The sequence below is a fragment of the Tachyglossus aculeatus genome, chromosome 18, assembly GCF_015852505.1.
Source record: "Tachyglossus aculeatus isolate mTacAcu1 chromosome 18, mTacAcu1.pri, whole genome shotgun sequence".
In the NCBI taxonomy this organism is placed as follows: Eukaryota; Metazoa; Chordata; class Mammalia; order Monotremata; family Tachyglossidae; genus Tachyglossus; species Tachyglossus aculeatus.
In genome coordinates, this window is record NC_052083.1 from 25842422 (window position 1) to 25869542 (window position 27121).

Genomic DNA, 27121 nt, shown 5'->3' on the forward strand with positions numbered 1-27121 from the left:
GGCTAGAGAAGAGCCCATTGTATTTAACCAGAAGGAGGTTGGTGTAGACTTCTTTAGAGAAGTTCTATAAGGTCCCTTCCCCACCCTGAAAATAGAATGAGGAAAGAATTGGCAACAGACTGGTAGAAAGATGAAATTGTAGACATACAAAACAAGTGACTGCCACTTAATAATAATTATGGTAAGTGTTAAGTATTTACTATGTGCCAAGTACTGTTCTAAGCGCTGGGGTAGATACAAGGTGATTAGGTTGGACACAGTCACACTTGCCTGCTGTGTGACCTTGGGCAAGTCATTTATCCCCACCATGCCTCAGTTTCCTCAACTGTGAAATGGGCATTCAAAATCTGTTCTCCCTCTTACTTAGATTGTGACCCTCAGGGGTGACAGGGACTGCGTCCAACGTGAATAACTTGTATCTCACCCAACGCTTAGAACAGCAGTTGACACATAGAAAGTGCTTAGTATATAGTGGATAACTATCTTAATAATAGCTAACAGAACTCAGATAGTCTAGTGGCAAAGGGGACCAGTTAGGAGTCTTCTAAAGTTTGAGGAGACTTTCTCTGAGCACCTGCTTAAATCCCCCTGTGGCCCAGTATGCACCGAGCTTGTCGGGAAGGGCCACGTGGTGGGGACTTGGCAGGCTTCCCAGTGAAATCACTCAGCTATCTGATAGAGAGGGACAATTTGCTTTTTACACAGTAAGTGCTTAATAAATACTATTACTACTAAAGAGAAATTGTGTCTGACTGTTGTGGCAGGATTCCTGGATTTAAGGCACTCTCATCTCCCCACGCTGTTCTCCTGCCCTCTTCCGCTTCATCTATGCACTTGGGTTTGTGTCCCCTAAGCATTTTTATTCACATCGCATCCCCACCCTCGCAGTACTTAAGTCCATTTCCTTTTATATTCCCTGTGGCTTCCTCTTGTTTTACGCTGTTGAGTCATTTCTGACTCAGAGCGATTCCATGGACCCATCTGTCCCAGAATGCCCCATTTCAGCCACTGTGGTAGTGTATCCATAGAGTTTTCTTGGTAAAAATATGGAAGTGGTTTACTATTGCTGCCTTCCACCCAATAAACTTGTGTCTCCACCCTTGACTCTGTTCCATGCCACTGCTGCCCGGCACAGGGGAGTTTGGACTTGTAACAGATTGCCTTCCACACGCTAGCTACTGCCCGTGCTAGGAATGGAATGGATAGGCCTCCGCTTGACTCTCCCTCCCATAGCCAAGACTGGTAGAGTATTGGAAACTCTCCAGATGCCATCCTGAGAGGGGTGGCTTCTTCTATCTGTAATTTATTTTAAAGTCTGTCTTCCCCATTAGACTTTAATCTCTGTGAAGTCAAGGATCATGTCTACCAATTAATTCTATTGCAGTCTCCCAAGCACTTAATACCATGCTCCACACCAGAAAAGTGCTCAATAAAGACCATGGACTGATTGGTTGACTCTATGCTAGGCAGACATAAGCTGGAGTTGTGACCGAGAGTCAGTCAGTCATTTACGTTTACTGGGTGTAGAGCACTGTACTAAGTGCTTGGGAGAGTACACTAAAACAATAAATAGACAAATTTCCTGACTACAATGAGCTTACAGTCTAGAAGGGTCGAGAGACATTAATATAAATAAATTACGGATATGTACATGTGCTGTGGGGCTGGAAGGGGGGATGAATGAAGGGAACAAGTCAGGGTGATGCAGAGGGAGTGGAAGGAAAGGAAGAGAGGGCTTATTCAGGGAAGGACTTGCTAAGAGTTGGACTATGCTATGGGTAGGAAAATATAATCTCTCCTGTTAGGGTGGGCTTTGGCATTTTTGGTTTTATTTCTCATTCCTAGTCTCTTTATTATGAGCATATAGAGAGTAGTAGCAGTAGTTATATAGGGTTATGCAGTGCTCTTTGACCCTTAAAGATCTCCTTTATAGTTGAAACAGGCAAGGTTTTTTTTTTTTTATCTAACTGAGCCACAGGAGTAAGAGTAAGTTGTTCTGAAATCAGATTTATCGTTTCTAAGGTTACCTGGAAATCATGTATTTGGAGTTTAATCAGAGTAAACATCTTGAGTCTCCTCTTGAGGTGAAGAGGATTTGGGGCAGAAATCTCAAGAAAACTAGGGACAGATTTCTGTGTTCAGGAAATCTTCGAACTATAAATATAGATTTCAGGCTAACCTCGTCCACTCCAAGTTTATCCGTATGTGCTTTAACTCTGCCCTCTCCTCTGCCCGGCCAAATTATTTCTCCATCCTTATTGACACCCATGCCCATTGCCCTCACCAGTTGTTCCAGATATTTAACCCCTTCCTCAACTCCCTGTCCCCCCACCTCCTCCATCTCTTGCCTCTAATGACCTGGCCACCTACTTTACTGAGAAAATCAAAACTATCAGGTGTGATTTCTTTAAAATCTCCCCTACCCCTCCCCAGTCCCACCTTCCTCCTGCTCCTCCTTCAACTCTCCCATCTTCCCCAGCAGCATCTTTAGAGGAGATCTCCTGCCTTCTCTTAAAATCCATCCCCTCCAATTGCACATCTATCCCCATCCCTTCACGTCTTATCAAAACACTTGCCCCATCTCTTCTTTTCTCCCTCTGACCATTCCTTTCCAAACTCCTTGAGCAAGTTGTTCATAACTGCTATCTCAAGTTCCTCTCCTCTAACTCTCTCTTTGACCTCCTTTACTCCATAGAAACCACCGTCTCAAAAGTCAGTTTAAATGATCTCCTTCTTGCCAAATCCAAAGGCCTCTACTTCATCTTAATCCTCCTCAACCTTTCAGCTACCTTCGACTCTGTCGTACACCTCCTTCTCCTGGAAACATTCTCGGCTTCACTGAAACTGTCCTCTGCTGGTTCTCTTCCTCTCTTGCTGACTATTCATTCTCAGTCTCTTTCATGGGCTCCTCCTCTGCTTCCCTGCCCCCAGCTGTGGGGGTCCCTCAAGTTTCAGTTCTGGGCTCCCTTTTTTCTCCATCTACACCCATTCCCTTGGAGAATTCATTCACTCATGTGGTTTCAACTACAACCTCTATGTAGATGATATCCAAATCTACATCTCCAGCCCTGATCTATTTCTCTCTCTGCAGTCTCACATTTCCTCCTGCCTTCAAAATTTCTCTACTTGGAAGTCCTCACGTCATCTCAAGTTTAACAAACAGAACTCCTTATCTTCCCACCCAAAACCTGTCCTTCCTCTCACTTTCCCATCACTGTAGACGACCCACCACCCTTCCTGTGTCACAAACCCATAACCTTGGCATTAGCCTCGTTTCCTCTCTCTCATTCAAGCCACATATTCAATCTGCCACTAAAGCCTGTTGGTTCAACCTTCACAACATAGCTAAAGCCCACCCTTTCCTCTCCATCTGAACTTGTAACACACTGATCCACGGACTTATCTTATCCTGCCTTGATTACTGTACCAGCCTCCTTGCTGACCTCCCTGCCTCCTGTCTCTCCCCTCTCCAGTCCATGCTTCATTCTGCTGCCCAGATCATTTTTCTACAAAAACGTTTAGGCCATGTCTCTCCACTCCTCCTGAACCTCCAGTGGTTGGCCATCAAGCTCCATATCAAACAGAAATTCCTTACCATAAGCTTTTAAGTACTCAGTCATCTTTCTCCCTCCTACCTCACCTCACTATCCTCCTACTTCAACCTAGCCCACACACTTCGCTCCTCTAATGCCAACCTACACACTTTACCTTGACCTTGTCTGTCTCACCGTCAACCTCTCACCTACATCCTGCCTCTGGCCTGGAACGCCCTCCCTCTTCATATCCAACAATTACTCTCCCACCTTCAAAGCTTTATTGAAGGCACATCTCCTCCAAGAGGCCTTCCCTGATTAAGCCCTCTTTTCTTTTTCTTCAGCTGTCTTCTGCATCACCCTGTCTTGCTCCCGTTATTCACCCTCCCTCCCATTATTCACCCTCCCTCCCATCCCCACAGCACTTATGTACATATCTGTAATTTATTTATCTATATTAATGTCTTTCTCCCCCTCTAGACTGTAAGCTCATTGTGGGCAGAGAATGTGTCTGCACTTAGTACAGGGCTCTGCCCACAGTAAGTGCTCAATAAATACTATTGATTGATCAATTAAGTATGCAAGGAAATGCACATAGCAAAATTTCTCCTTTGCCTTTTCTAAGATAGCATCAAAGGTCACCTTGATGAAAGGTGTTTGGTTACTTACCCTGGGTGAGTCAGAATGTGGTTGCCCATAGCTAAATCCACTAATCAGAGACAGAGCAACACTTGGAATTGGAGGCATCCTCAGTGGAAAGCCGGGGACAGAGCCATTCCCAGACAGCCACGTGGTAGCTGGAACCCAGCGCCTATTGAAGGGGAAGGGGAAAGGACAGCTCAGTGCTTAGAACAGTGCTTGGCACATAGTAAGCGCTTAACAAATACCATTATTATTATTATTAGAGCTGAAGAGCAGCTTTCTATTAGGCTTTCTTCTCCCTACTTTCCCTTCTCATTTTTGTTCTTGTTTTGGAATTGGAGCCGGATGATAATAATAATAATAATAATGGCATTTATTAAGTGCTTACTATGTGCAAAGCACTGTTCTAAGCATTGGGGTGGGTACAAGGTGATCAGGTCGTCCCACGGGAGACTCACAGTCTTCTTCCCCATTTTACAGATGAGGGAACTGAGGCACAGAGAAGTTAAGTGACTTGCCCAAAGTCACACAGCTGAAAACTGGCGGAGCCGAGATTTGAACCCCTAATCTCTGACTCCAAAGCCCGTGCTCTTTCCACTGAGCTACGCTGCTTCTCTGGATCTCTGGATCACCCCCCAAAGTCAGTTGCTTCAGAATCATGATTTCCCTCAGGGAATCAGTGTCTTTCTTCTTGGTTGACATCCACTAGAGGAAAACAAAAATGAAATTGCTCAACAGCTGGCCTTCAATTTCTTTATATGCCAACCCTTAACTAAGACTAATCTTTGGTGGACATTGATGATGTAAAATAGAAGAGCCTTTGATCCTTTAGGTTTTACTTCATAGGATTTATCAAATCGGCCTTACAGATTCTGAACTGGGAAATAGAAATGGCGGAAGACAGAAACAGGAATGTTTCTCAGAACATATAGACAATGCCAATGCTTCCAATAAATCCAATGAACTAAGGAGAAACAGGGATAAGTTTAAGGTAGTGATCCTGGGAAATACAATACAAACATTAAAATGAGACTCAAAGGGAAGAGAGAAATCACCTGTACTTACAAGGTAGCAGGAGGATCTTAAATATACTTTAGATTTTACTGATCTGGTGCTCTGATTGCATCATTCCCTTGAATGGGGTCATTTATCACCAATTCTTCAACTCATTTTCCATGCTCTCTATTCTACTTGGGGCTGAGAGCTAAGCAAAATGTCTTGTAATGGCCAAAGCACTCAAGACTGCAGTTCTTTAACAACACTTGTTTTCTTGACTTTATCATCATCTGGGGCCCTGGCTCCAAATCACAACACACAAAGGTATTTGTACTGACTAGGGTTACAGGGATTCAGCCCTGATGCTTAGTTGGAGAAAGAGGAAGCATTCTACAAGGAAATTATGAGACAACTGAGTCCCGTGGCTAGGGAGAGAACCTTGGTGTGTTCAAAATAAGATTGGACAGGGAGTTGAGGTGGTAGAGACACATCCAGTGTGAGAAACAAGAAGGAGAAATACCAGTTTATCACAGAGTCAATTATCCCAGTGAAAGGTCTGTGAATTAGAATGGGAGGAAAATAAGAGCTGAAGATCAGATTCAGAAGGAGGTTTACCATGTATAAAATTTTTATCTTTGTGACCTCCTAGAACTAGGAATATGTGGACATGTCTTTATCAATGGAAAGGTTTTACTTCATTATCATTGCTTAGCTTTGGTACTCTGGGAAGTCATCAACCTTGGAACCATTCTGGACACATTCACTTTGTGTTCGAAGTCTAAATACCTGCAGTGAAATGCTGAAAGGATTTGCCTCGTTGGTGTTTGAAAAGTTACTTTTACATTTGAAAGTTAATATCAAAGAAAAATGTGGTCTTTCTTCTAATCTTTCAATCTGCCTACAGATTCCAATGAAATCAAGCATGCTGTGTAATCTAAAGCATGAAAGAAAAGTTTAATTTGGATTTATTTTTCAGTACATATGAAAGTTCAGTTTTGTAGACTTTGGAGGGGAAATTCCTTTATACAGCTAAATAAATATATCACTGTTGTCTCTCTGAGACTATGAATAACTAGAAAGCAGAGACCAGTAGGTTTTTCCTTTGGGAGAAATGATGCCATTTTCAGTGAAAATGAAGAGATCTCCAATGCTGATGATGTAGGGTACACATCTGCTCTGTCATGCAGGTTCACTTCTTTTCTTGGTGGGAAGTTTTGTGTTTTTATCAGCCATTTTCTATCTTCAGAAGTTAAAATGATCTTTGAGAGGGTGGTATCTATGGAGTGAAGGAGGTCAAGGAGAGAATTGGGGGAGAAGAACTTGAGACAGCTGTTGTAAACAACTTGCTCAAGGAGTTTGGAGAGGAATGGTAGGAGGGAGATGGGGTAATAACTGGAGGGAGCCTAGAAGTTCAATTATAAATGAACGAGGGGTTCCCAAAATCAACCTGACAGTAAACCTTCAACTTTTGGCAGGGAGGGCATGGATAATTAAAGCTAATTGAAAAGATGTTTTTTAATCTTCCCCCACCTATGAAGACTTTATGGAGTTTCAAATTCCTCAGAGTTCCCTATACTTCCATCTCAAGCAATAGATCTGCCCCATTTAGTGAATGGTTACTCTGCACAATACACTATACTAAGCACTTGGGAGAGTACAGTGGAATTAGTCGAGAGTATTGCTGCCCTCAAGTTGATAATCTAGTGGGGGAGTTAGGCCCTAAAAGAAATTACAGGTAAGAGGAAGCAACAGAGTTATAGGTGGAGACACAGCCTTAGGGGGAGAGGAGGGAGAAGATGATGTGAAAGTTTTGGTCAGTACACAATTCAATTCAGTTCAATCATATTTATTGAGCACTTACTGTGTGTAGAGCACCATACTAAGCACTTGGGAGGGTGCAGTATAGCAACAAAGACACATTCCTGCCTAAAGCAAGCTCACAGTCTGGAGGGGGAGACAGACATTAATATAAATAAATACATACATAAATAAGTAAATTATATATATATATATATATGTGTGTGTGTGTGTGTGTGTGTGTGTGTGCTGTGGGGGTAAGCGCTTAACAAATACCATTATTATTATTATTACTGTTATTATGTGAGGGAGTGTGAATGGAGGAGTACGTAAGAGCAGTGTAGAAGGGAGTGGAGAAGAGGGGAGGTGGGCTTAGTCTTCTTATAGGAGATGTGCGTTCGGTAAAGCTTTGAAGCGGGGGGAGAGCAATTATCTGTCTGATATGAGGAGGGAGGGCATTCCAGGCCAGAGGTAGGATGTGGGTGAGGGGTCAGCAGGGAGATAGATGAGATTGAGGTACAGTGAGAAGGTTAGCATTAGAGGAACAAAGTGTGTTGGCAGAGCTGAGGTAGGAGAGTAGTGAGAAAAGCCAATGGTGAGGAGTTATTGTTTGATACGGAGGTGAACGGGCCACAACTGGAGTTTCTTGAATGGTAGAGAAACAAGGTCTGAACGTTTTTGAAGAAAAATGATTCAGGAAGCAGAAAGGACTATGGACTGGAGGGGTAGAGACAGGAGGCAGGGAAGTCAGCAAGGAGGCTGATACGATAATTAAGGCGGGATAGGGTAAGTGCTTGGATTAATGTGGTAGCAGTTTGGATGGATAGATTTGGATGAATGGACCTTTCACAGACTTTATAATCAACTCTGAGATAAATCACACATTTACTATGTGTGGAGCACTGACTGTACTAAGCGCTTGGGAGGGTACAGTATAACAATAAACAGATACATTCCCTGCCTGCAATAAGTTTACAGTCTAGAGGGACTTTGTGAGCATAACAGCTTTGCACCCAGTATAAGTAAATAGAGCAAGAAATGATAGATGATCCTATTTTCAATTTTTTTTTCAAGAAGGTAGTGCCATCCAAAGGAGCTATCTTAAGGACCATTGTCATCGAAGCTGATGATGATCACAGGCGATTTTGTAAGTTATTTGTCACAGAAAAAGAGCTATGAAGAATACTTAAATGTCCATGCAGCATGGCTAATTTTCAAAGTGAAATATCCTCAATGTTTCTGTGCTTGATCACATTACTAAATCAAATTACTACACTTTAAGGCCTTAATCCCTACTAAATTACGTTTCTCATCAATGGAGCTATTTATAAAATCAGCTTTACCCAAATCTCTCTCTGTAAATGCTTTGTGGTCTGATGGCACTTCCAGATTCATTCCCTGTGGGGAAATTCCATGCTCATTTGTTCTCTGGTTTCTGACAAGAAATTTGATAATCCATCTATAATAATAATAATAATTGTGGTATTTAACTGCTTACTATGTGCCAAACCCTGTGCTAAGCAGTGGGGTATACATAAGCTAGTCAGGTTGGACCCAATCCACATCCTACATGGAACATACAGTCTTATTCCCTGTTTTACAGATGAGGTAACTGAGACACAGAGAAGTTACGTGACTTGCCCAAGGTCATACAGCAGATGGGTGGCAGGGCCAGGTTGAATTCTAAAACCATATTGTGATTCTGGGAGTGTTTGTTCGATGATATTCTTTATTAGCCAATCTAGGAGTTGTTTGGCTAGGATCTTGCTGACAATGGAAAAAAGAGATACCTCAATAATATGATAATACCATAATAATTTGAGAAAAAGCAGAAGCAGCTCTTTCCTAATGGAAGGAGCATGGACCTGGGAGTTAGAGGACTCGGATTCTAATCCTAGCTCTCCCACTTGTCTGCTGTGTGACCTTGGGCAAGTCACTTTCATTCTCTGTGCCTCAGTTACTTCATCTGTAAAATGGGGATTAAAATTGTGAGCCCTATGTGGGACATGACTGTATCTAAACTGATTATCTTGAATCTACCCCAGCACCTGGTAGAGTGCCTGGCACATAGTAAGTGCTAAACAAATACTATTAAAAAATAATTAATCTCTTCACACTGCCTTTTTCACCTTTTTTTTTTTTTTTTTGGAAGACTGTGGTGATGATGATGGCACATTTTAGACCCTGTGGCATTTCTTTACTGGCTACATTTTCAGGAAGAGTTTGTGCAAGTGCTTAAGTGGAGTGGCCCCTCCCTGTTTGTACATCTCAGCGAGTGTGCAGTGTTGCCTAGTGGATAAAGCATGGGCCTGGGTGTCAGAGGGACCTGGGTTCTAATCCCGACCCTGCCACCTGTCTGCTGTGTGACCTTTGGCAAGTCACTTAACTTCTCTGTGCCTCAGTTACCTCATCTGTATAATGACAATTTAAGACTGGGAGCGCCATGTGGGACAGGGACAGTGTCCTATTTGTTTAGCTTGGATCTCTTACCCCAGCACTTAGTACAGTAACTGGCATGTAATAAATGCTTCACGAATACCATAAAAAGTGAATCATTTTATTCAAGTACTTTTCCATTTTCCATGAGTCTGTTTGCTACAGTGGATTTCCTAAGAGTTGGGACAGGAGCCATGTCTTCACCTATTTGAAGGTTTTGCTTGGTTTGCAGAATCTCATCTGCAGTAATCAATCAATCAGTGGTGTTTATTGGGGGTTTACAGTGTGCAGAGCACTGGACTAAGGTTTTGGGAAAGTCCAATAAAGTTGATAAACATGATCCCTGCCCACAGGAAGCCAGTATGAAACGTTCTTGCAATCTTTTTCGGACTCCCCCCTTTTCCATGATGAAAGTGGGATCATCTTCATTTTGCATATAATGTTTTTAGCAACGTGTGGAAGTGTTTGATTTTCTGGTGCTTTGCCCAGCTCTGGAACTTTTCTGCCCTGGCATCCCTCCACCTGTCGCAATGTTCCTTAATTTGCCTTGCAAGTCACGACATGCATTTCTGAACACTTAATGTTGGTCTGAGACCTCGGGTGCCTCATGATGCTGCTAGAGACATTACTCCTTCTCGGCAACTAATCCATTTAATAATAATTGGATTTGTTAAGCGCCTACTATGTGCCAAAAACTGTTCATTTACATGAAACCCACCTTGGTGCCTTCTTTTGGCTGTGCCCAATATATTGACAGATACCCGAGATGCAACATCATGGAGATTCAATGAATACAGCCATTAGAAACTGCCCAGAACCATCACGGCAGCCCTGTTGGAAAAGAAAATCAAACCGCATTCTCCAACATATATAATGAACAGGCTCCGTGTTGCTTTCTGAGGAAGGAGATTTGTATCTTCCTGTCAATGATTCAATCCCATTTGTTCTGCAGTGGAAGTTTTAAAATCGTCTTGAAATGTCTCGAGACTGTTCAGTAGGAGTGAAAATCCACGAAATCAAATCAAGTCTGAAATACCTGCCTAGGAGACTATATTAAAACTGATGCATTTTCCCAGCCAGTAAAGGGATTGTTGTTGGGTTTGAACACAAATTCCATCTTCATTTTGCCTCCCCTTCTGAGGATAGGCAGAAATCAGTGGTACAAACAATGAATGATATCAAGTTAAAGGGTATCATTTGCAGGCAGGTATGCAACAAAGATACACTCTATTGAGAGTACTCTTCAATTTCCTTTTCAATCTTTCAAATTTTCCTTCCCTCCCACTTTAAACTCTTAAACTTTGTTTATTCTGCTAGATCTTGGTAAAAAAAAATCTCAGAATAACTTTTGATTCTTTTATTTCCTTAGGGGAACAAGAGCCTCATTTTGGAATTGAATGAAAATTATCTTTAATAGGGACCATTATGTTTTACATTTTAAAACTGGGTTTATATTTAGATTTGGTGGTTCACTTGTGATAGGTTAGAAATGTATTCTATTGTTTAGGTGTCCTATTTTGGTAGCAGTAGTATTAAAGAGATCTATTAAGCTTCAACTTTATTCAATGCAAAATGGCCTGGTGGGAAGAGCACAGGCCTCAGATCAGAGGTCCTGGGTTCTAATTCCAGCTCAGCTTGTTGTATGATTTTGGGCAAGTCACTTAACCTCTCTGTGCCTAAGTTTCCTCACCTTTAAAATGGGGATTCAATACCTGATCTCCCTCCTGTCACGCACCAATGAACATTATGCCTCCTCCAATCTGGATTCAGAGGGTAGGGAGGCAAGCAAGCTGTTGATGCAGGGTTGGGGGTGTGGAGAGTTCTTTGGATTTCTGTGAGAAGTGTTCAGGGGAATGACAAAACAGACAGCATCCTTAATAGAAAAATACAAACTCTTTATTTTTTTCCTGGCATAAGCTCAGTTATACATGTATTATTGCCATACTTGAACCACTTACGCTCAACCTTGATTTCTAGCTAGAGCTTGTGAGGAGGGCGGGAGTAAGCAATTCCTAGCCCAGTACTTGATCTCTCCCCTTCTCTGGAGTGACTTCCCAATGCTCACCAAGTCAAACCATTGAAATCCTCACTCTTTTTTAGGCAGTGACAGTGCAGGCATCCCCAAAACGGGGCAGATGGCCAGGATGCCAAACCAGCTGGAGAATTCTTGTTGCTTCAGTCGCAAAGATTCTTCAGGTTTGGTCTGTCCTTTATAGCCTGTTCTCAGTTCCTGGTATTCAAGGGATGTCTGACCATCCTGTTCTGCCTTCCTGCTGACTCCAGCAATCAGCAAATTCCTCCTTAGAAGGTTCTTCTTCATCACCTAGTGATGAGGCAAAGTCCACCTAGGTTTTACCAGCTGGGCCTTTCTAGGTCAACGGAAGCTTAGTGAGAGTCTAAACCAAACTTGGCATCTTGGTGTCCCATGTGGGGCAGGGACTGTGGCCCATCCAACTACTTTTTAATCTACTCCAGTGCTTTGCACATAGTAAGTGCTTAAATACCATAGAAAGAAAATGCACTGGGCTAAGCTTTTGGAAAATTACAACAGAAGCATGTGGCAAATTCTCTGCCAACAAGCCGCTTAATGCTCTAATGGGGGAGACAGACATAAAATATTTCCAAGTTGGGTAATCAGAATTCACTGTGGCATTTGTTAAGCACCTACTATGTGCCAAGCACTGTATTAAATGCTGTGGTAGATACAAGCTAATCAGGCCCCACATGGGACTCCCAGTCTAAGAAGGAGGGAGAACAGGGATTGAATCCCTACCTTGCAGATGAGGGAACTGAATCAAGTGGAAGTGAAGTGACTTGCCCAAGGTCACATAGCAGGCACTTGGTGGAGCTAGGAATAGAACCCAGTTCTCCTAACTCCCAGGCCCGTGCTCTTCCCACTAGACCATGTGGTTTCCCTAATAACTAATAGAGGTTAATTATTAATCTTTCTAATAATGATTAATAAATTAACTGTAGAATTGAAACATTTGTATGCATGTGCCAAGTGAGGGTATAAATAAATGAATATGTAAGCCCTCCAAGTGCCTGATGGATTGCTACGACTTGGGTTTGGGGATTATGTTCAGTGCCTGTGGTATGCCCAGGCTACATTGGAAAGATTTAGCTACCACATATGATGGATATTTGAGAAAATCAATCAATCATAGTTATTGAGTGTATACCATATGCCCAGTATGTTTACTAAGTGACCAACATGAACCCAATTTAAAGGAAATAGCAACCTCAGGAGCAGGAAATGGTTGTGAAGCAGGGAGTGAATCAAGGTGTTGAGAACAGGTCTATGCTAAATCCTCATCTCATTGGGAGGTGGCAGGATAAAGCTGCCACCATCACCCAGGCACACTAAGCAGAGTGGCCAGCTGGCCCAAGGAAGGGACTAATAATAATAATAATAATGGCATTTGTTAAGCGCTTACTATGTGCTGTTCCAAGCGCTGGGGGGGATGCAAGGTGATCAGGTTGTCCCACGGGAGGCTCACTGTCTTAATACCCATTTTTAAAGATGAGGTAACTGGGGCCCAAGGAAGTTAAGTGACTTGCCCAAAGTCACACAGCTGACAAGTGGCGGAGGCAGGATTAGAACCCACAACCTCTGGCTCCCAAGCCCATGCTCTTTCCACTGAGCCACGACTAAATCTCAGCTGAACTACACTTCTTTCATAGGGAAGAAACACTCTTAGGGCTCTTGTCTCTGCCTTCAGAGCAATGGCATAGGCCCAACTCTGAACCCCAGGGCTTGTGTTTGGAGTGGAGTGTGATTCTTCTGCAGGGATTTAATCCCCTTGTTCAGGGAAGAAAACCAAAGCACAGAGATTTTAAGTGATTTGGTCCCAGGTGACACAGCAGCTGGGATTAGAACCCAGATCTCCTGACTCCCAGACCCACGTGTTTTCACTCAATCAATCAATCAATCGTATTTATTGAGCGCTTACTGTGTGCAGAGCACTGTACTAAGCGCTTGGGAAGTACAAGTCGGCAACACATAGAGACAGTCCCTACCCAACAGTGGGCTCACAGTCTAGAAGGGGGAGACAGAGAACAAAACCAAACATACTAACAAAATAAAATAAATAGAAGCTATGCTGTTTCCCAGTCCAGGTGCAGGAGGAAGAAATAGAATAGGTAAGCAAGCCCTTCAAGAGCAAGTTCCCAAGGAGACAACAATCACTGTTTCAGGCCCAGACTTCCCCACTACATTTTAACCTTCATTTCCTCAGGGACTCTGAAGACCTGCATTCTCTGTGGATACAGACATCCATGAGTGGGCGAGAATATGTATGGTCATCCTATGCTTAATTAGCCGATCCTTCCTGTATTGGGCAGCTTTTTTGTTGAGTGCTATGTACCAAGCACTGTGTTAAACAGTCAGATCAGACATAATCACTGTCCTTCCTATATGTTCCTCACAATATTCACCAGACCACTCTCCCAACCTACAATCAATCAATCAATCAATTAATCATGTTTATTCAGCCCTTACAGTGTGTAGAGCACAGTAGTAAGCGCTTGGGAGAGTATACTATAACAATATAACAGACATATTCCCTGCCCTCAATGAGCTCACAGCCAAGAGGGGATGACAGACATTAGTATTAATAAATAAATTATGAATACATACTTAAGTGCCTTGGTGCTGCGAAAGCCTTATTAAGGTCACTTCTCCTCCAAGAGGCCTACCCTGATTAAACCATCTTTTCCCCAGCTCCTTCTCCCTTCTGTGTTGTCTACATGCTTAGATCTGTGACCTCTGGGCATTTGATAGGCACCCCACCTTCAACCCCACCACCCCTATGTACATACCTATAAATAATGAATTACAAATGATTTATTTACATTAATGTCTGTCTCTCCCTCTAGACTGTAAGCTCATTGTGCACAGGTAACGTGTCTACCAACTCTCTTGTACTGTACTCCCCCAAGTGTTCCAGACAGTGCTCAATAAATATGATGAGGATGATGATGATGACTTCCAGTTTAAGAGGAGAAAGACTGCTTATTTAATCCCCATTTTACAGATGAGGCAACTGAAGCACAGAGATGTTTAATGAGTTGAGCAAGGTCTCACAACAGGCAAGCGGCAGAACACAAGTCTTCTAACTCCTAGGTCTATCCACTTGGCCCCCATACGCCATACCTAGAGGAGGCCCCATTGAATATAACCTACTTCGACTGTCAAATGACCTTTAATAAGGTTCCATGTGAAAAGCTTTATTTTAAAAGCCAAGTAATCATAGAGTGGGTGGGAGGCAGTCTCACAGAGAAAGAAAACTGGCTTAAAGATAAGGATAAGGTTAGAAAGAAACAGCCACTTTTCTAGATTGAGAGGTGTTAGTGGATGCTTCCAGAGACAAGTGCTAGGGTGAGTTTTGTTTTACCAATTTAATATTCATTTATCCATTTATCCATTCAGTAGTATTTATTGAGCCCCCACTGTACTAAGCACTAGAGAAGAATTCTTTATAAAACAAGTGAGAGTCTGTCACTTGCCATCATTCATTCATTCAATTGTATTTATTGAGCGCTTACTGAGTGAAGAGCACTGTACTAAGTGCTTGGGAAGTACAAGTTGGCGACATATAGAGACGGACCCTACCCAACAGCAGGCTCAGGAGTTCATAATCCGAAAGGAGGTTCAGGAGGTTGGCAGTGGTCACCTGAGGAAACATTAAATGCCTAGAGAAGCAGCATGGCTAGTGGAAAAAGTAGACATCTGGGAATCAGAGGATTTGGGTGCTAATCCCAGCTCCACCATTTGTCTGTTGTGTAACCTTGGGCAAGTCATTTAACTTCTCTCTGTTACTGCATCTGTAAAATGAGTTCTCCTTCCTACTTAGACTGTGAGAGCCGTGTGGGACCTGATTACCTAGTAACTACTCCAGCACTTCATACAATGCTTGGTAGGCACATAGTAATTGCTTAACAAATATCAATATTATTCTTATTCAAAAGACAAAACAACCTAAGAGCACAAAGGCAAGGATGAGCCCAAAGAGATCTCCAGTAGGTCACAGCTGAAGGTGCGGTTTTCAGGATCCACACAGTAAGCTAAGATTGCCCAGAGTTCAAGTCTCTATGAGCCGCAGTCTTAATAAATGATCTGAGAGGGAAAGTACAATTATATTTATAATCACTGTATTTATGTGCTTACTGTGTGGGAAAAACTGTACTAAACACTGGGGTAGATATAAAATAATCTGATCCTACATGGGGCTGACAAAATAGGAGGGAGAATAGGTATTGAATCCCCATTTTGAAGATGAGGGAACTGAGACACAGAGGAGTTAAGTGACTTGTCCAAGGTCACACAGCAAGTATGTGGTGGAGCCAGGATTAGGACCCAGGTCTTTCAACTCCCAAGCCACACTGAAAATGGCCCTAAGCTCTTCTTGGGAGTGAAATTGGTGGGCAAAGAGTAAATAAATGACCATGGGCACTGAGATATTGGTCATGATTCTGGAAAGAGACTTTGAAGGAAAGAGACATGGTTGACTTCCTTCAAAACTCTGGTCTAATATGTGGGACAACTAAGAGGTTAAGACAATTTTGGCAACCAACAAGGAGAGAGTATGAAAAGCAGAGCAAAGGGAAGAGTTCTGCCACTATATAAAACCAAGGCCACACCCACCACCTAGAATAAAGTGCACATTTGTATTTGTCATAGCATAGGAAGGATGTACTAGAACTCTCAAAGGCAGGATGAATGGATTGGAGAGAGGTTTGATTGATTATAGATTAGTGATTCTTAATGCGTTACTCTAGGGAAGGTTGGGGGTGTGGAGGGGATGATTAAGGGAGTTGGATGGTCCATCCTTAGAAGTGATGATAGATGGACAGAAGGGCACCTGTCAAACTGGGCTTCCATCCGATTTATTGAGTGCTTATTGTGTGCAGAGCACTGTACTGATCGCATGGCATTCCCACAATGAGATGAATGAGCCATGGGTCTGAATCAGTCCTGGAATTGCTCCTGGTATTTATGTGGGGTTCTTTCTTGATGGACTGATGGGAGATTTTAAAAAATCCCACCCTCCTTACCCAGGCTGTGGATGGTGGAGAAACTGTGGTCAAGGAGTTGGCAGTGAGGAATCTCTCGGCAGCTGTCTCCCAGAGCGGGAAAGAGGGTAGGGAGGCTTTGTGCAGGACTGGACTGAAAGTCCATCTGCTGGTGGCCCACAGCCTGCTCAGAATTCAGCCACGACAAGCGGTTAGCCGGGTTGGTGGAAGACTGGAACGTGCTGAACACTGGAGAAAGGGAATAGCCACTTTGTAAAGCAGCCTCAGAAACAGTCACTCTTTGGGGAATTCATCTAAAAGGAGGATCCCTGCCTAGAAAATGGGATTGGCTTTGTGATATCATCCACAGCAAAGGAAGGGTGCTGACTTCAGTAGGACAAAACAATAGTCCCATCTCCCAGCTCACCAGCCAAGAGAGCTGTCATCCCATTTCTTCCCGAGGAAGCCATACCCATGACTAAGTGATATGCAGTAATGATATATTCTAAATCCATAAAGGGAAGCTTGCTGGCTTGTTGAGTCAAGATGACCGGAATTACTTTGAAAAATCGGTAGACCCTTTTATTAACTTAAAATTCAAGGAAGTTCCTCCAGGAACTTTTCAGTTGTTTTGCGTCTGCCCAGATAAGATGTTCTGCTTCTCTTTTCCCCATTGCAATGTTTAATCCTAGGCATGGAATTCCTTTGGAAGTTAATAGAGTCTTGAAAATCATAGGACGGTAACACCTCAGGCCCTGCTAGCCCTGATTTCGGGAAGTTCCCACCTCCTATTCAGACAGAACAAGAAGGTGCTCTGAGTAAAGGGGAATTGAGTCCATTTGCTTTTTTAATCTATCACTGGTTTTGCCTCTCCCCATCCTTTCTCCAATCTGCCTTCTAAGTTACTGGTTGTCTTAAACCAGGTTTAGGCATTTCCTGATCCCAACATATCCCTGGCCTGGGAGATAGTTCTGGTTTCTGGTTTTCTGTCCAACTACCTTTTTGAGTAGAGATGAAGGGCGACAACTAGGGAAGTACTGTGGTCTAATGGCTAAAGCATGGGCCTGGGATTCAGAAGGTCATGGGTTCTAATTTTGGTGGAGTCACTTGTCTGCTTTGTGGCCTTGGGAAAGTCACTTCACTTCTCTGTGCCTCAGTTCCCTCATCTGCAAAATGGGGATTGATACTGTGAGCCTCACGTGGGACAGTGACTGTGTCCAATCCAATTTTATTGTATCCACCCCAGCACTTAAGTACAGTGCTTGACACAAAGTGTTTAATAAATACCAAAATTAATATTATTATTAACTGGGATGACCCCACAGACTTTCTGCCGAGTTCCTGTCTCTGGTTCTGAAAGAGCAAAGCAGGGTAGCCTCAGTACTAAATTCTCTAAGTAATTGTTCAGTAGCCTTCTGAGGGAGACCAGGATACTGATGTAGGTGAGCACTTAACTGGGCTACTGGCTACATAGGCATGTTAGGTGGGATGAAGTGGAGTCATGAAGGGCAAGAAAGAGTGTTGAAGGAATATATTTGGTTTTGATGCACTCCTCTGGAAATCTAAATTCTTGCTTTCAGTATCTGATTAGGGGTATAAGGATAGCTGTGCAGTCTTTATTACCAAATTACAAAACTAATTCCTGCCAGCAGTGAATTTCTCAATTATGAAAATTCATTCCCAATTATTATATTCTAGGGCCAGGTCTGCCCTGCCATAACTACCCCACTGGGAAGCGGCTCTAGTGGATAGAACATGGACCTGGGAGTCAGAAGAACCTAGGTTCTAATCCTGGCTCTGCCACTTGTCTGTTTTGTGACAATTCTTAAATCCTCTGTGCCTTAGTTACCTCATCTGTAAAATGAAGATTAAGATTGTGAGTCCCATGTAGGACAATGGACTGCGTCCAACCTGATTAGCTTGTATCTATCTACCCCAGCACTTAGAACAGTTTTTGACACATAGTAAGCACTGAACAAATGCCGCAATTATTAAGTTCTGCTAGAAAATTCCATCCATATACTAGTAATAGTGAAAGTAGTCATACTAGTAATAGTAGTATTAATAGTATTTATTTAGAACTTACTAAGTGCAAAGCACCGTGCTAAGTGCTGGGAACAAAGGACATAGATGAGACGTAGGCATGGTCTCTGTGGCCCCCAAGAGGCTCACAATAAAATAGTTAAGGAGCGGGTCTGCAATGGATGCATCAGGAAAGATGAAGCTATAAAATAAAAAAAAACCCAAGGAGTACAATAAATGTTACAGGAGCATAAGGATTTCAGACTCCTCACAGCTCAGACCATATCAAATTATTTGTTTGAAATTCTATCCACAGTGGAGACCCAGTTTTCTTCTTGAATTATCCAATCATTCCATCATTATTGGTGTGCAGTCTTGACTTTGCCCTCCTCAAATTATTCTGTTAACTGAACACACAGGATCAATAATAATAATAATAATAATAATAACGGCATGTGTTAAGTTCTTAGAGAAGCAGTGTGGCTCAGTGGAAAGAGCGCGGGCTTGGGAGGCAGAGGTCATGGGTTCGAATCCCACCTCCCCCACATGTCTGCTGTGTGACCTTGGGCAAGTCACTTCACTTCTCTGTGCTTCAGTTCCCTCATCTGTAAAATGGGGATTAAGACTGTGAGCCCCACATGGGACAACCTCATCTCCTTGTGTTCCCCCCAGCGCTTAGAGCAGTGCTTTGCACATAGTAAGCGCTTAACAAATACCAACATTATTATTATTATTACTATGCACAAATCACTGTTCTAAGTGCTGGGGAGCATACAAGGTTATCAGGTTGTCCCACGTGGATCAAGACTGGTTACTCTGCATTCTTCTTGATACACAGCTTTGGCAACAGAGAAGATGCTACAGTGTAGTTTTGGCATAGGTAGACACCGCAGTCGTAGGTAGTCACACCTCCTTTTCCAAATCCTCTGAAGATACTGTGTAAATTCCAAAGAACAGATCAAGTCCAGGCATTCTGGGAGATCTTACACTTTTACCTTAAAGAAGGCATTTTTTATGGTATTGAAGTGCTTACTATGCGTCAGGCACCGTACTAAGTGCTGGGTATAGAGATAAGATAATCAGATTGGACACTGTCCATGTCCCACATTTTACAGATGAGGTGACTGAGGCACAGAGATGTTACGCAAAATGGGTGACATAGTTCTTGAGCCTGTAAAGAAGCAGTGTGGTGTAGAGGAAAGAGCATGGACCTGGGAGTCAGAGAGGCCAGGTTCTTCTGTGTGACCTTGGGCAAGTCACTTCACTTCTCTGTGCCTCAATTACCTCATATGTAAAATAGGAATTCAATACCTTTTCTCCCTCCTACTCAAACCGTGAGCCCCAGCTGGGACATGGATTGTGCTTGACTTGAGCTTTAGTACAGTGTCTAGCATATAGTGAGTGCTTAACAAACCACTAAAAAAAGTGGTTGACTCCAGATATTCTAGAATTCAAAGCAAATGGGCTAATTAGACAGCTGGTTCATCAAATCCAATTGAAGAGCTATTAGGACTAGCACAACATAGTGCAATGCAGTGCAATTAAGAATATTTAAAATAAATTTTCCAGAAGATGGGAAATGAGGGGCTCTCTAGCCGTCCAGCAGTAATGGAAATGGTGAGCTTGAGCCACAATGTGATGCTGATATGACTCTGAGGAGGGCTGACACGGCTCTGGGATGAATGATCCTCCCAGAGTGTCCTGGGCTAGAGGCCTACAAAAACCCATGACTGGATTTTCAGATTGAGCTAGGAGATATGTGGGAACAGCGGTGGGATGCTAAAGCTCAAGAGATCCAGGGATATCCTGACCATCTTCCAACTAAGGACTTTTAATCATCAGTCAGTTCTTACTCTGTGCAAAGCACTGTAGTGAGCAGCTTGGAAAGTACAGTAGAGTTGGGAGTCATGGTCTATAGAGCTTTAGGCTCTATAACCCCATTCCTATTGGACACTGCCTTAGGTAGAACCATCCTCATCCCAGACATAGAGATGATTCTAAACGGAGGGCAAGAACACCACAATGAACAGGAGAGAAAGCTGATTATGGAATCCATCATGTAGGTTCTCTGCTTTTGCATTACACACATGATTCTAGTCTTCAGAATCCTTCTGAACAGGTTTCTAGAGTGCATAGCCAATGGTCTGCTTCTTGAATCCCAGTAGGACTTCCAATCAACTTGTAGTTCAACAGATAAGATCTTTGAGGAGCTACAGATGCAGGAGGATTTCTCAGGGCAACATGACTATTCTGTGTTCATTGATCTAAAATGACACTTCAACATAGTCAAGGGACCAGGGCTTTGGAAGTGGTTAAGTAAATTTGGCTGGCCTGAGAAATTCATGAAAGTTTGGTCAAGTCAGCATCAAAGGGACCCTAACTCTAACCCTCACCCTAACCCTTTTCCCACCAGTCACTGGAGCTGGTCCAGTGGGTTTGATGATAATAATAGTAATAACAATAATAACTGTGGCATTTGTGAAGTGTTTATTGTGTCAGACCCTGTACTAAGCGCTGGGGTGGAGACAAGCAAATCACGTTGGATACTGTCCCTGTCCCATGTGGGGCTCACAGTCTCAATCCCCAATTTAGAGATGAGGTACCTGAGGCCCAGAGAAGTGAAGTGACTTCTCCAAGGTCACACAGCAGGCAAGTGGCAAAGCCGGGATAAGAACCCAAGATCTTCTGATTCCCTGGCCCACGGTCTGTCCATTATGCCATGCTGCTTCTCTTTTGATCTGTTCTGAGCTCGGTGTTGCTCAGATGTGTTTTTTTTCTCACCTGCTGTTGGGCCTGCCTGTTTTTGAGGAGGACCACCCTTTGCCAGATTACTTCCTGCCTGGCTGATCTGATTTGTGCAGGGGTCTCCAATTTTGTTGCAATGTTTGAGCCTGGCTTCACCAGTTCCTTAAATTATTCATTCTGCCCTAGTAATAATGATTAACAATGGCAGTAATACTTTTTCCTACACCCTACTTTGCAAATTTGATACTAATACAATAAAAAAGCAGCGTGGCCTAATGGAAAGAGCCCAGGCCTGGTAGTCAGAGCCTGGCTTCAAATCTTGGCTCTGCCTCTTGTCTGTTGGGTGACCTTGGGCAAATCATTAACTTCTTTGGGCCTCATTTACTTCAACTGTTAAATGAGGATTGTATCCTACTCCCTCTTACTTAGCTGTGACCTCTATGTAGGACAGGGTCTGTGCCTGACCTCATTATCTTATATCTTGTATACAGCATCAAGTACATAGTAAGTGCCACATTTTTTTCTGGTTAATGTTCTACTGGCCCTATCCCTTTCTTTGTGACCATGGAAAAACCACTTAACTTTTCTGTGCCTCAGTTTCCTCATCTGCAAAATGGGGGTTAAATACCATTTCTTAAAACTGCAAGCCCATGTGGGACAGGGACTGGGTCCAACCTGATTGTCTTTGTACCTGCCCCAGTGCTTAGGACAGTGCTTGGCACATAGTAACTACTTAAGAAATACTACAATTATTGTCAGTAGTGGCAATTCATCCAGGGACAGTCTGGGGAAGGAATAGTTCTGGTTGTTAAGAGGTTTTAGTAATTTTCATGGGCATATGTCTGTTGAAAGTGGTGTAATATGAAGTATCACTGCTGACGTTATCTTAAAGACATTTTTTAAAGTTCCTTTGATGCATATAACATTTTCTTAAAATATGAAACCTAAAGCTGTCATTGAGTTAGTTGTGAATTCCAAACTATAGCTGTCTCTCTAAATACTTTTTAGATTCATGCCAATACTGGCAGAAATATTTACCCATTTAGGGCTGATTATCATTTTACTAATATTTATGGTCTTTTTTCTGAAGTTACAATCCAATTAACAACTTTGAGAAACAACAACCTAAATGTAAACTCAATCTACAAATTGATTCACAGATTTAAAATGGCTCAGCACTTTGGCACTCCGAACCGGAACTCCTCATTTGCACTTTCATACACATCTATTTACATAGTGTCCCAGTTGAGGCTCTGTTGTATAAATTATTTTATTTCCATCACCTTCGTTAGATTGTAGGCTCCCTGTCTTCTACCCCAATTTTACTATCCCAAGCACTGACTACAGTAGTCTGCAACAGTAGGGACTCAATAAATACTACCGAACGATTGATTATGAAGGTCCTGTGCTGGACACCTTCTCCCAACAGCTACTTTGAAGAATGAATTATTTTCCAAACTGAAAAGAAAAGTGCGTACTATTTGTCACCACTGTACAAACACCTTCACATAGATAAAAGATCGTCAGGTTAGACACAGTCCCGCTCCCACAGGAGGCTCACAATCCAAGAAGGAGGGAGAACAGGTACTGAATTCTCATTTTATCATGAGGAAACTGAGGCACAGAGAAATTAAGAGACCTCCCCAAGTCATACATCAGGCAAGTGGCAGACTCAGGTCTTCTGATAATCAGTACTGTGTTTTTTTTCCCTCGGGCCGCTAGTGTGGAAGCCATCTTGAAGTTCAGCTTCATAGCACTATCTTTAAGTGACTGTCATGTCACTCTTTAGGTGACTGAATAAGAAGACTCAGGAATACAAGGAATTATGCAAGGAACTTTGTGAGAACAAAGAAGCAGCCCTATTAGAACAAAAATGTCTGTACTATTATGATTGAATATTGGGTGTATCTAAGGCAGAGATCTGAAACCAATGGGAAGCAATCAATTAGGTGATCATAATTATTAATCACTTACTGTAGGCAGAGCACTGTACTAAGTGCTTGGGAGAGTATGATATAACAATACAATGGACACATTCCCTGTCCACAGTGAGTTTACAGTCTAGAGAGGAAGACAGTTATTAAAATAAATACATGAATTATGGATATGTATAGAAGTGCCGTGGGGCTGGGAGGGGGAATGGCTAAAGGGAGCAAGTCAGGGCAATTCACATGAGTGGAAGAAACAAAAAAGAGACCTTAGTCGAGGAAAGCCTCTTGGAGAAGGTGTGTCTTGAATGTTTGGCACATTGTAAGCGCTTAACAAATACCATCATTATTATTAATAAGACTTTTGAAGGCTGGGAGAGTAATTGCCTGATGGATACGAAGATGGATACTTCTTGCCAGGCCAGAGGTAGGACTTGGGCAAGAGGTTGGTGGCAATATAGATGTGATCGAGGTACACTGAATAGGTTAGCATTAGAGGAGAGAAGTGTGTGGGCTGGGTTGTAATAGGAAAGTAGCGAGGTGAAGTAGGAGGGGGTGATTGGGTGCTTTTAAGCAGATGGTATGGAGTTTCTCTTTGACATGGAGGTGGATGGGCAAACCCTGAAGGTTCTTGAGTGGAGAAAAATGGACTGGATGGTTTTGTAGTAAAATGATCTGGGAAAAAGAGTGAAGGAATAATAATGATGGTATTTAAGAACTCACTATATTCTAAGCACTGTTCTAAGTGCTGGAATATGGACTGGAGTGGGGAGAGACAGGAGGCAGGGAGATCAGCAAGGAGGCTGATTTAAGTAATCAAGGCAGGAAGGATAAGTGCTTGTATTAATGTGCTTGGATTAGCAGTTTGGATGGAGAGGAACAGGTGCCTTTCAGGTATGTAGTGAAGGTTGAAGAAGCAGCATGGTTTAGTGGTTAGAGCTTGGGCCTAGGAGTCAGAAGGTCATGGGTTCTAATCCTGACTGCACTATGTGTCTGCTGTGTAACCTTGGGCAATTCACTTCACTTTTCTGGGCCTCAGTTACCTCATCTGGAAAATGGGGATTTAGACTGTGAGCCCCGCAGGGGACAGGGACTGTGTCCAACCCAATTTGCTTGTATCCACCCCAGTGCTTAGTACAGTGCTCAGCACATTGTAAGTGCTTAGCAAATAACATCATTATTATTATGATTATTATTATTGTATTTAACTTACAGGATTTAGTGATAGATTGAATATGTAGGTTGAATTAGAGAAAGGAGTCAAGGATAATGCTAAGGTTATGGGCTTGTGAGATAGGAAGAATGGTGGTTCCATCTACAGTGATGGGAACGTCAGGGGAAGGACAGGGTTTCGGTGGGAAGATAAGGAGTTCTGTTTTGGACATGTTAAGTTTGCGGTGACGGGAGGACATCCAAGTAGAGATGTCTTGAAGGCAGGAGGAACTGCTGTGCTACAGAAAGAGGGAGATCAGGGCTGGAGATGTAGATTTGGGAATCATCTGCCTAAAGGTGGAAGTTGAAGCCATGTAAGTGACTGAGTTCTCCAGGGGAATGGATGTGGATGGAGAATAGAAGGGAACCCAGAACTAACCCTTGAGGGACATTCACAGTTAGGGGGTGGGAGGCAGAGGAAGAGCCTGCAAAAGAGACTGAGTGAGCAGCCAGAGAGCTAGGAGGAGAAACTGGAGAGCACTGTATCATTTGATCAAGGGAGATTAAATAGCTGTCCTTCCCTGTCCTGCTTAGACTGTGAATCGCATGTGGAAAAAGGACTATGTCCAATCTGATTTTTTGTGTCATCCCCAGTGCTTAATACAGAGCTTGGCACCTAGTAAGTGCTCAGCAAATACCATGATAATTACCACCATATGTTACAGCATTAACCAGCGAAAACTCAGCTATAGGATTGTGAATTATTCTGTTCTATTTACTTCTATGTGTGTTTGATATTGTGTGTTCATATGTGATTGTTTCAACCTTTATATCATCCTCACAGTTTGCCCAACCACTCAGAGTTGGACAGTTCCCTTGCCTACATCCTCCATTATGCGTGGAACTCCCTCCCCATAGAGCGCAGGCTGGGACTCTGAATGTCATGGGTCCTAATCCCAGCTATGCCACCTGTCTGCTATGTGACCTTGGGCAAGTCACTTCACTTCTCTAGGCTTCAGTTACCTCATCGGTAAAATGAGGATTGAGACTGAGAGCCCCATGTGGGACAGGGACTCTGTCCAATCCGATTTGCTTGTCTCCACCCCAGCATTTAGTACAGTCCCTGGCACATAATAAGTGCTTAACAAATACCACAATTATCATTGTTATAATTATTATTATTGTATCTGATAATCCACCACTCTCCCTATTTTAGACACCCTCCCTACAAGAATGTAAATATTCCTACCATTTCCCTTGCTCCTAATCTATTTTAATGTCTTTATGCCCCTGTAGACTGAATGCATCTTGAGGGCAGGGGTCACATTTACCAACTCTGTTGTATTGTGCTCTACCAAGGGCATAATACAGTACTCTTCTCAACTGTAAGTGCTCAGTAAATACCATTGTTTGATTGATTGATCATAGAATGACACCTGTGATAAAAACACTGAATGGAAGCCTCCACCGAAAGGCCTTAATTATCCTGCAGCCCTGTGGTCATCAAACTCCCACCTTCAGCCCTCCCCAGAGTCACCTGACAGCAAAACTTTTGCATACAAAGCATACATTCAACAACTTCTTTCCTATAATTAAGTCAATTCCGTGCCCCTGACCATCCTTTCCTTTCTTCACACTTTCCTGATCGAATAATAATAATAATAATAATAATAATAATAACTGTGATATTTAAGTGGTTACTATGTGCCAAACACTGTTCTAAGCGCTGAGATAGATGCAAGGTAATCAGGTTGGACACAGTTCCTTTCCTACATGGGGGTCAAAATCTTATTCCTCACTTTACAGATGAGGGAACTGAAGCATAGAGAAGTGAAATGACTTGCCTAAGGATACACAGCAGACATGTGACAGAAATGGGATTAGAGCTCTTTCTACTAAACCATCTCCCTCACTACACCCCAAATTTGCCCCTCCCTCCCTCCCTGACACCTTCAACTTTCCCCCCATGCACAAAGATTTTCTTTTTCTTTCCCCTACTCATCCTCCACCCTCTCATGGTCACACCTGGAGAGTTTCCAGTACTCTTCCAGTCTCGACTAAAGGAAGGAGAGTCAAGCAGATGCCTACCCAGTCCATTCCTAGCTTGGCCAGTGGCTAATGAGTGGATGGCCAAGTGCTACAAGTCAAAACTCACTTTTGCTGGGCATCGGTGGCATGGGAGAGGGTCAAGGGCGTAGACTCAAGTTTACTGCACAAAGAAGGCAGTGGTAAACCACTGCCGTACTTTTACAAAGAAAACTCTATGGATACGTTACCAGAACAAATGCAGATGGAGGTGGAGCATTCTGGAAAAGATGTGTCCATTGTGACGCTATGGGTTGGAGACGACTTGACAGGATAAGGCAAGACACCCATCCTCCCCTCTGAGTCACCTCTGCCCTTGGTACCCTGACAGTCTCCCATCCTCAGCCCCACAGTGCTTATAGGCATACCTGGAACTTATTTTAATGTCCACTCTCCCCCTATAGACTATACGCTGCTTGTGGGCACAGGACGCGTTTATCAACACTCTCCCTTCAGCCACGCTCACAAACATGGCTAAGATCGCGTTGTCAGTAATAACACTTTTGAAAGCATAGACTAACTAAACAGAAATTAATTTTTAAAAGCCTATGGTCATCACCTGTTTTCCACACCAAAATAACCATTCTGCTATCAGCAGCAGCTTAATTTAGAAATATGCTGAGGTGGCCCCACTGAGGCAAGGGTGGTGTGTTTTGGATCCTGGCATAATTTCCTGTGGTGCCTGTTGAAGCTGAATATTTACTTTCTTTGGTGACCCATGGAGATGACACCCAGGTGACTTCAGGTATTCAGAGGCAGCCTGTAGTCAGG

General features: G+C 42.9%; 1 protein-coding gene and 1 non-coding gene across 3 annotated transcripts in view; one reads left to right on the forward strand and one right to left on the reverse strand.

Moving 5' to 3' along the window:
* GABRB3 (gamma-aminobutyric acid type A receptor subunit beta3) overlaps nt 1-27121 on the forward strand; it is a 153953-nt gene that overhangs the window by 35821 nt on the left and 91011 nt on the right. The window lies entirely within an intron of this gene.
* LOC119940463 lies at nt 1146-1283 on the reverse strand. Its single transcript, XR_005454940.1, has one exon. It is a non-coding gene; the product is annotated as a small nucleolar RNA SNORA7 (small nucleolar RNA).